A 12,308-nucleotide genomic window follows, 5' to 3' on the forward strand; every position below is an offset into this window, starting at 1 on the left:
AGCATTTGCAGCACGCTAGGAGCATTGGGCTAAAGGACGATATTAGTTTAGATTAGATAGTTTGGAAACGTGTAATAGATAAATATAATTGACATTTGATGATTAAATAAAGGAGTATTATTTATAAGTAAAGCTACTGTCTTATGTTAATTGTTTAACTATTGTTTCATTTTGCATGTTTTGACTTCCTGAGTAATTAATTATTTGATAATAATCGAATTATTCGAATAGTCCACAGTCGTTCATATGTTAAAAGTAGGTATGAATGAAGACTGTCATGAATTGGTGTGTAGATTGTCTAAAGTGTATTAGACATTGCAAAGGTTTGCTGCAACGTTCATGAGTACTTATGAACTTGATTTGAGCATTGGAATAAACCCGCACTTGTTGGAATCACTTCATGGAATTTATCACGAGTGATCACAAGATGGTAATATCATATAATCTTAAAACCTAGATATATGGTAAATTGCTTGTTAATTGGTTATGCATTGATAATGCGCAAACGCATCAGTAACTTGATGTTATAAAATGTATTGTTGTGTGTAATTTGATTAGTGGATAATAAATGCATATAAGTCGAAGTTTATCTGTTCCTTTTATCCTAAGAGGGTAAAAGCGATATCAGGGCCCCTCGATGATTTGATTTGACTTATGTGCCGGGCCCGGTCAGAACTAAATTGATGTGTTCGATTAAGTTCTATGTCAAATGAATCTGAGATCGAGAAACAAATTGCAGGACAATAAGTATGACCATGTTCCATGTAATTGTCCGCACGATATTTAGAACAGAGGATTATACGATCCCTTATCTAAAGGACAGGATACTGATAAGATCAGAGTTGACAGCGTCTTTGAGAGCTACGATTGCTAATCGGATTGTGTTTGCATATATAGTTACTAGACTTATCCAAGTGGGAGACTATTGGATTAGTGTCTAAGGCTGTAACTATATTTGGTAAGTACTTGACCCGGTTATGCATGGTCCTTTTGCGTTGCCTTCACCATAGCAACTTGACAGGATGATTTGTTAAGAGAGAAGAGATATTATTAATATATTATGAGAATAATATATAATAATATTATTATTTGATTAATATAAGTCATATATTAATTGAGAATTAATTTGGTGACTTAAAGAGGTTAATTGAATAAAGGGCATAAACTGTCAAATGTGTGATAGTTGTATTTTGGGCAATGTATCCTTATTGATATTGGGGTGGACGAAATTTAGGGTTTGGGAACCTTAAATTCGTCCAAGCCTTGTATCTAGAAGGATCTTGGATTGCTTAGGGCCTAAGTCATTCAATTAGGGTTAAAGGAGAAACCCTAATAGCTCATAGTATAAATAGAACCCTTGGGGTGGTGAAATCGACACTCTTGCAAGCCAAGGAACCCTAGGGCCGATTTCTATCCCTCCTCCCTCTCTCTCAAGATCATCTTCTTGCTAGTTGGTGTTTGTAAGCCATTAGAGGAGTGACAATTGTGACTCTAAGCTCCAAGAAGAAGAAGTATCAAGCAAGTAATTCAAGGTATTCTTTCAGATCTGATTTCATATGATTAGATTCAATATATTACATTAGATCTAGTATTGCAAGTCTTGGATTCAATGCATGTTCAATTAGAGAAACCTAGATCCAAGCAATTAGGGTTTGCATGTGCACATAGGAAAGTTCTTATGGCTCAAACCCATCAGGGCTATGAGGAGTTAGTCCATGAGTCCTTTTCATCAACTTTCCTATTAAATTCTTATCAATATCTTCATCTTTTTAAACTTATAGTTAAAAGATGCCTCCTCGCAGAAATCCTAGGCGTATCAATAATAACGAAACACTGATACCACCACCACCTCCACCACCTCCTCAGTTCGACGCTGCTATGTTCCAAGCAGCTGTCACGGCGGCCGTAGCGGCTGCCATGTCACACATCAATACTCCTGTCCCTAGTGGATCAGGAACTGGTGCACCTATTTCTAACCATGGCGAGAGCTATGTGCGCCTCCGGGAATGCACCTACAAGGATTTTACGAATGCCAAACCCAGAAATTTCAATGGAACTGGAGGGGTTATGATCTTAAGGCAGTGGATCGAAAAGACAGAAGCAGTCTTTGAAATCTGCGCCTGCCCAGGGAACAATAAGGTCAAGTTTGCTACTTGTACCTTTTCTGACTGGGCTTTAACTTGGTGGAATGGCCACGTTAAGTCACTGACCCTAATAGTGGCAAATTCGATAAGCTGGGAGAACTTGAAGGCCATGCTGATGAGAGAGTACTATCCACGAGGGGAAATTCAAAAACTCGAGCAGGAACTCTGGGGTCTTGTAATGGTTGGTTCTGACATATCAACCTATACTAATAGATTCTGTGATCTGGCAATTCTTTGCCCTGATATGGTTGCTCTAGAGAGCAAGAAAATAGAGAGATATATTTGGGGACTTTCGCCCCAGATCCAGTCAAGTGTGTTAGCATCAAGGCCTGTTACTTTTGACAGCGCTAAAGAGCTGGCACAATCTCTTATAGATCACGGAAACTACCAGAACCCAACGATTTCTACACCCGAGCAACAAAAGGGAAACAACAACAACAACAAGAAGAAAAAGGGGTGGAACAAGAGGAAAAGCGGGACTTCGCAAGAATCCTCAAAGAGACAACAACTAGTTACACTCAATGCTGCCACGGTAACTCCTATTGTCCTTGCTAATCCCTTACCAGCAAAGCCTTATGCCGGTAATCTTCCGAAGTGCAACAAATGCACCTTCCATCACAACGGACCTTATCGGGAAATGCAGTGCACCAACTGCAACAGAAGGGGGCATACTGCCCATTTCTGCAAGACTCCAGCAAGGCCGACTGCTCAAGTTCCTAACGCCGGCGTGGGCCAAGCTTGCTACGGTTGTGGCGAAGTGGGCCACTTCAAGAGGAACTGCCCTAAGGCAGGGATAGCTGGCGGAGTAGGAAGACTTCTGCCCATAGGCCACGAGGAAGCCGTAGCTGATCCTACGATAGTTACTGGTACATTTCTCCTCGATAACTCATATGCTTGCTTGCTTTTCGACAGTGGAGCGGAGAAAAGCTTCGTAAACCCGAAATTTGCACACTTGCTTAGACAAAAACCACGTGCACTAGATAAATCATTCACTATAGAAATGGCAAACGGGAAAACGGAAAGTACTAACTGCACATACGTAGGTTGTACTCTAACTTTAGATCACCATACTTTCAAGATAGACCTCATGCCGGTCCCAATTAAAAGTTTCGACGTCATTATCGGCATGGATTGGTTGAGACTTCATTGCGCCGACATCTTGTGCTTTGAAAAAGCAGTTTGTCTTAACCTTCCTAACAGAGAAACTCTAGTTATCTACGGCGACAAACCTAGTACGAACCTTCGCATCATTTCGTGCATACAAGCTCAGAAGTGCTTGCGAAAGGAATATCATGCATTCCTCGCACACATCGTCGATACTAGTCAAGAAGTGAAAGATATTCAGAACATCCCAGAAGTACGCGACTTTCTCGACATCTTTCCAGAAGAACTTCCAGGATTACCACGACAACGGCAAGTCGAGTTCAGAATCGACTTAGTGCCAGGGGCTACTCCAGTAGCCAAATCTCCATATCGTCTGGCACCAGCGGAGATGCAGGAACTTTCCAGTCAGCTTAACGAACTTCTCCAGAAGGGATTCATTAGGCCAAGCTTCTCACCATGAGGAGCACCGATCTTGTTCGTCAAGAAGAAAGACGGATCGTTTCGTATATGCATCGACTACAGGGAACTCAACAAGCTTACCATTAAAAATCGTTATCCCTTACCCCACATTGACGATTTATTTGATCAACTTCAAGGAGCCAACTACTTCTCGAAGATACATCTACGATCCGGGTACCACCAACTACGAGTGTTAGAGGAGGATGTTCCCAAGAAAGCCTTTCGAACTCGTTATGGGCACTACGAATTCGTAGTGATGCCATTCGGATTAACTAATGCGCCCGCAATATTCATGGAGTTAATGATTAGGGTGTGTCGTCCTTACTTGGATCAGTTCGTCATCGTCTTCATCGATGACATACTCATCTACTCTCGTAGTAAGGAGGAACATAGTCAACATCTTCGTCAAGTCTTAGAAACATTACGATCAGAGAAGCTCTATGCGAAGTTCTCCAAGTGCGAATTTTGGATTCGAAGAGTCGAATTCTTGGGCCACGTAGTTAGTGAAGAGGGAATTGACGTGGACCCTTCCAAAATCAAGGCCATTGAGAACTGGTCAACGCCGAAGACACCTACAGAAATTCGTCAATTTCTAGGTCTCGCTGGCTACGATCGCAGGTTCATTCAGAACTTCTCCCGCATTGCGAAACCTCTTACAACACTGACCCAGAAGGGCGTGGCCTTTGACTGGGAAGAGAAGCAAGAGAGAGCGTTCCAAACGCTCAAGCGAGCCTTGTGCACCGCACCAATACTATCCCTCCCTGAAGGGATAGAAGACTTCGTTGTCTATTGCGATGCTTCAAATCAAGGGCTCGGCTGAGTTCTGATGCAACGAGGTAAGGTCATCGCCTATGCCTCGAGACAGCTGAAGACACATGAGGTCAACTACACCACCCACGATCTTGAACTAGGAGCAGTTGTGTTTGCTCTGAAGATCTGGAGACACTACCTGTATGGTACAAAAAGTACTATCTTTACAGATCACAAAATCCTACAACATATATTCGACCAGAAGGAGCTCAACATGAGACAACGACGGTGGGTCGAGCTACTCAGTGATAACTCTGGTCGTAGAGTCAAATCTTTTACTCTAACTATCCATTCACACTTGTCCACGCAAATTAAGGAGGCTCAACTCGACGCTTTGAAACCTGCAAATGTGGCGAGTGAATCCCTAAGAGGGATGGATATAAACTTGGAAGTCATGGGTGGCGGAGCCTTATACCTCATGGATCGGATCTAGACACCGAAACGCGGTGGCTTCAGAGACTTGGTCATGACCGAGGCACACAACACTCGTTATTCCGTCCACCCAGTTTCAAATAAGATGTATCTGGATCTTAAAAAGCTTTACTGGTGGCCTAACATGAAAGCAGAGATTGCTACCTTCGTAAGTAAATGCCTTACTTGCGCCAAGGTCAAGGTCGAATACCAAAAACCCTCCGGTCTTCTACAACAACCAGAGATACCAGAATGGAAGTGGGAGCGGATCACTATGGACTTCATAACCAAGTTGCCCAAGACAACGGGTGGACTTGATACCATATATTGTCGACAGATTGACCAAGTCCACACACTTCCTGCCTATCAAAGAAACGGACAAGATGGAGAAGCTTACAAGAACCTACATTCGGGAGATTGTACGACTGCACAGTGTTCCCATATCCATTATCCCAGACAGAGATAGTAGATTCAATTCGAGGTTCTGTCAGTCGCTACAAAGTTCCTTAGGAACTAGGCTGGACATGTGTACAGCCTGCCATCCTCAGATCGACGGACAAAGTGAGAGAACTATCCAAACCTTGGAAGATATGTTGCGAGCCTGTGTGATCGACTTTGGGAAGGCATGGTGTGACATCCACCAAAACTCAGGTCAGTACTCATCTAGAACTTCGTTATTTTCTTGTGTGCACTTAACTTGGCTCTAGAGTTAGAAGTTGAACTATGTTCACGACTTAATAGATCCCTCGGAACAATTAGTGTATCTTAGCTTGTATTGAACAATCACATTGATATTTGTATGAACCAACTGAGTGATAAAGTGCCAAATTGAACCTTAAGTCCAAACACAACACTATGTTCGGTAGACCATAACCCAGGGTAAGTTAGCAACCCTAAAATTTCCATATTGAAAAAAAAAATCTAATGCTTAACAAGGTTAAGTATTTTAAGCTAATATGAACAAAATTAAACCATAATATGAACCAACTATAAAGTTGATGAGAAATTCATATAATTCATGATTCGAAATGTGAAACAAAAGAAAAATCCAAGGATATCAAAATCTTACAACCACATATTATGAATCCTTGTTATAATTGTTGAAATATGAGAAATTGATTTTTTTATAAAAAAAATTAAATAATAGGTTATCATTTTCTAAATTAATTCAACAAATATAAATTTACAAGTTATTACCCAGTGTAAATATTTCAACAAAACCCAATAATTAAAACCTTAGGAGATTATGATTATGTTTGAGTTTTTATAAAATATAAAATCTAGATTTACAAGAATTCAAGGGAGGCTTTTATTATTTGATCTAATATCAATAAAAATACCATATCCCTCTTAAATTTTCGTCCATTAGGCTTTTCCCTCTCCCCTATGCCTTAAAACCCATCATTACACCACATTTGAACCACCTACACACTCCATCTCACACTCCTTCTCCAAGAAAACTCTCCCACTTCCAAGACCACTCCTACACATCACAAAATCCTCCATTCTCTGTCCTAATTTCGGATTTTTGAAGGTCAATAAGTGTTCTTGCTTCTCTCAAGATCAAAACCAAGGTAAACAACACAATCCTTTATTATATTTTTATGATTTTACTTCCTCTTCTTCATAGTTCTTCATTACTTTTCGGATTCTATGCCCTTATATGGCTAGAAATCCTTTTTTTCCTCTTGGTGTTTGTAGATTCTCACCATAACACAATACATGTGTTTGAGATGGTGAAAATGTGGGATCAAACCCATGCAAAGAGTGAAAAGATGCACATATGTTCATATGATTTCAAAAATCGACTTTTACATCTTCTTCTTCACTTATTTTGTGTTCTTACATGACAAAAAGTACTTAAACCATTTCAAGTACATCTTGGATGCTCATTCACTCCATGCATGTGCTAGAAATTGGATTTGTGGTGCAATCCTAGTGTAAGATTCGGTGGTTTCAAGGAGTTCTCTATCACATGAATGAAACACCCACTTTGGGGGCCTTGGAATAACCCTAAATCTATGACTTGGATGTATGAACCTAAAAGTTTCATATTCCTCTGTAAAATCTAGTTTATTGTTATTTATTTTCGACCATAAAAGAAATATACATGTTGTCTTTGTAAAAGTGACCTTTAGGGAGCACTAAAAGCAACCAAGGATGACATGCAATCTGTCGGAATATTTTGTTCAGCTTTGAATGGGCACAACTCACTCATTACTTAACCAAATCACGATATTCGTTTTCTGAGGGCTAGTCCCTTTTGTTAGCTTTCGAATCCAATTGGTCTTACTGTAAAACATTAAAAATATGATTTTAGACAATTTTTATAAAACATTTGCGCAAACAGAATGTTTTCTGTGATCATTAGTTTTGCTTTACATGATCAAGGGTCTTAAACCCCACCTTAAATCTGGGGAAAAATATTTTAGAAACTTAACATATCCAACAAATGGTGTCTAAAATTTTGTGGGTTAAAACCCCACATAATTTTCTATACAAATTCGTAAACCTTCAGCTACATCTAGAACTCATGCACTATATTGTGCTACATTGCCTAACTTGTTGGGGTTGAATACCCCTGTTTTGCTTCTAAATATGTTTCAAGAAAATTATTTTATGAAAGTTCATATATACAAGTGATGATCTGTAAAAACCCCAATGGCTAAAACCAATCCCTTATTTTTCTATAAAAATAATGATTTAATGGCTATAAATTCAAAATAAACGTTTTCATAAGAATTAAAAATCTGAAAATTTGTAGTAGTAATGTATTCATTGAATAAGAAAGCCATGTAAATTTTCAGATGATTTCGACACTGTTTGATATTTTATCCATATTTTTCATTAAATTTGAGCATGAACTTACAAATTTGGGTCATTGAACTCAAAGACCCTAAAAAATATTTTTCTCAACCTTAGGAACATTTTAGGAGCCTGTAAAAATTAAATTGAGAATTTTAGAAACCATTTACTATTTATTTTGAATTTTATCCATTATTTGGGCTTTAATTTAATATATATATATATATATATATATATATATATATATATATATATATATATATATATATATATATATATATATATATATATCAAATAACCTCCAAAATGTTTACAAAATTTCTGGACACTAATGCCCTTTGTTAGAACCATAAAACGAATTTTTGTAATTTTCGGAATTTATTTCCATGCCTTTGTAAAATTTTGAACACAATGTAATATGAACTAATGTTACCGATAATGAATCGTACACACTTTGGGCACTTTTACGACATCACTAGTTGGATATAGCTTAGTGAATTATATCTCACTAAAACTATTTGTTCCATAGGACGCTAGTAGGAATCGCCCTCGTCAACATCAAACCGCGAAGCCCGAGCCACAAACTTTCTATTGTGAGTTTTCACAACCCCTATTTTACGTTTTAATGTTTTGGGGTGAAAAGCATGCTACAATCTCTATGAACATTATTTTACGAGCTTGTGTTATGAACTTAGTGACGTGAACTTTGTTGTATGAACCTTTTATTATGAACTTGTACTATGAATATGGTGTTATGAAATTGTATGTTAAGTCCCCGGAGAACCGATACAACCTATTAACTCATATTTGAGCCGATGGTCTTATGGATAACGCTATTTGGGGTCGACAGCCCCCACTCGCCCGGAACCGCGAGTGCATATTGCCATGAACTGACACCATGGGAACCATGGACATGATGGAATGGGGCAGGAACGGTCGTTAGGCTTGGTTGTGAACGGAATGCAATGGCATTCATCGTTTTCTAAATTGGAACATTTATAGAATAAACTACATTTTTGAAATAATGTATTATTATAAACCTGTGAACTCACCAACTATTTTATAGTTGACCCTCGTTTTTGCATGCTTTTTAGGGAACGGTCAGTGAATCAACAAGACGTTAGCATGATTTAAGTTGTTACGTTTGCTATGTATTAAATTATGTATTGTGAAAACTGAATGTATTTGTTTTGTACGCGATGTAAACTTAAAACGCTTAATGTTTATGGTTGGTACTTCTATTTACCTTTGTGATGAGACCTTAGCATGTCACTCTTCGTGTTTCCGCTTTAACGGGGTGTGACAGATTTGGTATCAGAGCCTAAGGTTATAGAGAATATCGACTTCCCCTTTCCCTTAGGGACGCCTAAACTATAACTATTAAGTTAATAAAACATGCCATTTAGTATAAGTAATTCCGGTAATGCGCTACTGGACCTTAATTATACATAGCCTGATCACCTATGTATAATTAAGGAAGAGTTAGTGCAAGACTGGAATTGATTATAGTGAATGGTATCAACACCCTAGGATAAACATAAACATCAAACATAATAGAAATTTTCTAGAAGGCTAAAAATTCATCTAAACATTAGAGTTTCTCGTGTACAGCGTAGCCATGTCAAACACTAGCTCTCAAGCACTTGGATCGGCAGATGAGTCTGGTTACGTCACTGCGCGCCCGAAAGTCAACCGCGACTCGAGCACCGAACCAACTGAAGATCCATCTACAGGATCAGAGACTGGAGAGGAAGTGAGCAGCCAGGCACCGACTGAGGAAACTTCAGCCCCGCCGATACCCGAACCTTCGCGACAGCTGACGCCTCAGCCACCCCTTTATGGACTATACCACAGGAGGACAGCGAGAAAGAGCGCACCAATGCCGAGAGAAGTGTTGAGGTTCGAGTGTCCAGAACCCGTGCCAGCACCTCCCGCACCAAGGAGTGAGCGTCTCGAGCCTTGTCAGCCTCGACCCCCAGTCATAGGGACGCCTTATATGTGAGCACCCGGTATGACTTGTCAGGAGCGACGCAGCATGGAGACCATGGCCCGAGACCTGCATGATGCCCGTAGTAGGATTGCTTATCATCATCACAGCATAGTCGACATGTCAGACGTGGTGGATGCGGTGTGTGGTTATGCATACTCCGCCCAGAGGACAGCAATCAGAGTTATGATCACTAGCGCTATCGCTGGAGGGCTAGCATTGATTCTGGCACTGGCACTTGTCTGGGTGATTGTGTTTTGGGGTTGAATCTAAACGTCATGGTTTATGTTTTGTCGTTTTTGGTCTATGTATTTTGATGTAATGCCTTTGGTTTATGGCTTTTGAGAACTATGGTTGAAGTGTCTTTTGTAGCTTGCAGTATCAAGCAATATGCTTTGTTAAACCTTTTATGTACGAACTACGAATGAAATCTATTTTAATGATTTTCAATCACCATGTTATTTCACACTTATATTTTTCATGAACTGTAAATTGTTTTGATGATTTGAAATCGTTCTTGAAAATATATTTTATTATTAGTAATATTATTATTTCTTTGAAAAAAAACTAATTAATAATGATAATAACGTCCTTAAATTTGTTTGTGTGTTATAGAACCATGCCCCAAAGAAGAAACACCCGCTCACGCCCAACACAGCCTGAGAATGCCACTCCCGATATTGCTTAACTGGTCTCGCAACAACTAATGGCTGCTATCCCTAACATTGTGGCTCAAGTCACTGCATGAATCAATGCTAGTCAGACAAACCATGGAGGCCCTACACCTACTGAGAACACCGAAGGAAGCGGAGTTCGTAATGAGGAAACAAGGGGATGCACCTATAAGTACTTCATGTCTTGCAAACCCAAGGAGTTTCATGGAACAGAGGGTGCAGTGGGATTGTTGAAATGGATAGAAGGAATTGAGGCTGTACTCCACATCAGCAAGTGCTCAAATGACTGTAAGGTTCCCTATGTTGCATGCCTTCTCCAAGACAAAGCCTTAACGTGGTGGAATGCGCAAGTCCGGAACCGTGGAAGGGAGGCAGCGAACCAATTAGCTTGGGAGGAATTCAAAGAGTTAATCAAGAAGGAATACTGTCGTAAGGATGAGATCCAGAAAATGGAATCTGACTTCTGGAACCATGCCATGGTAGGAGCCGATGTGGAAGGCTACACTGTGCGTTTCCATGAACTCGCTGAACTAGTGCCGCACATGGTCACCCCTGAGAGCAAGAGGATTGACCGATATATATGGGGTGTAGCACCAGAAATCCGAGGCATGGTTACTTCAGCAAATCCTACCTCAATCCATAGCGCTATAGACCTGGCGCACCGCCTTACGAATGATAAAGTGAGGGTCGGGATATTGACCATAAGCAACGCAAGTAACAAAAGAAAATCGGAGAACCAGTTGGGAAGGAAGAAGAATGACAACTCAGAAAAGAACAAGAAAAGGGCAACAAACTTTGCGGTTAAAACAGAGGAACCTGTGCAATAATGAGGGCCTAAACCTAAGTGTGAGAAATGCAGCTATCATCATGAGGGTGCCTGCCCTATCTGCCACAAGTGCAGTCGAACTGGACATTTCGCAAAGTATTGCAGGATAGATAAAGATCGCAAGGATGGTAAACATGTTGGATAAGGTGTCTAAGTCCATAACTATTTCTGGTATGTACTTGACCCGACCCGGCATGGTCCATTTGGGTTGCATGGCACCATGCAATTGGATAAACTAAAATGAGAGAAATAACACTTATGGTTTAATAATATATTATAAGTTCTAATATACTAATAATATTATTTAATTAGTTTGATCAAGAATTAATTAAGTGATCAAAAGATAACTAATTAAATATATGGGTAGATTATGTAAATCTTCCATATCTTATATAGTGGGCTAAGAGGCTCCATGGATTATCAAGTTGGGTTCCACCCATAGGATGCTCCATGGATGCTCCATGGGAGTTACAAACCCATGGGTCATGGAAATGAAGAGTCATGACACATTAGGGTTTACATGGTGTAACCCTAGATATGTCAACACTATATAAGAAACCCATTCTCCACCAAAATCGGCGACACATAAGAAACAAGAGGGCTAGGCCGATTTTAGAAGTGTGTATTCTCTCTAAAGTCATTCCAAAAGCATTTGGTGTTGTGTGAAGCATTTGAGGCATCACACTTGGGGTGCTAGGCTCACAAGGTTTCAAGGATCATAAGCAACAACAAGGTAAGTTATTCTATCTTTCATGCAAGTTAAAATTTGTTCCCCATGTATGCTAGATAGGAATATAACCTTGGATTTCAACTTTGCATGATAATTAGACAAACATAAATCCAAGGTTATTAGGGTTGCATGTACACTTAGGAAGTGTTAGAATGCTCAAAACCCATCAGTGGTATCAGAGCCTAGGTTTGTTTGTTTTTTTTTTTTGTGTAAACTGCTTGAAAAAAATTGTTTTTCTGTTTTCTGCTCGTATGAAAGTTTGCACATTTGTTGCTGGAAATGGACTAGAAACATTATCCTAAACTGTTTTGATGTTTTAAAACTTGTTTTAGATGGTGTAATGTTTATGCTAATCCAT

Source organism: Lactuca virosa, chromosome 4 (assembly GCF_052849685.1).
Source record: "Lactuca virosa cultivar CGN04683 chromosome 4, Lactuca_virosa_CGN04683_v6, whole genome shotgun sequence".
In the NCBI taxonomy this organism is placed as follows: domain Eukaryota; kingdom Viridiplantae; phylum Streptophyta; class Magnoliopsida; order Asterales; family Asteraceae; genus Lactuca; species Lactuca virosa.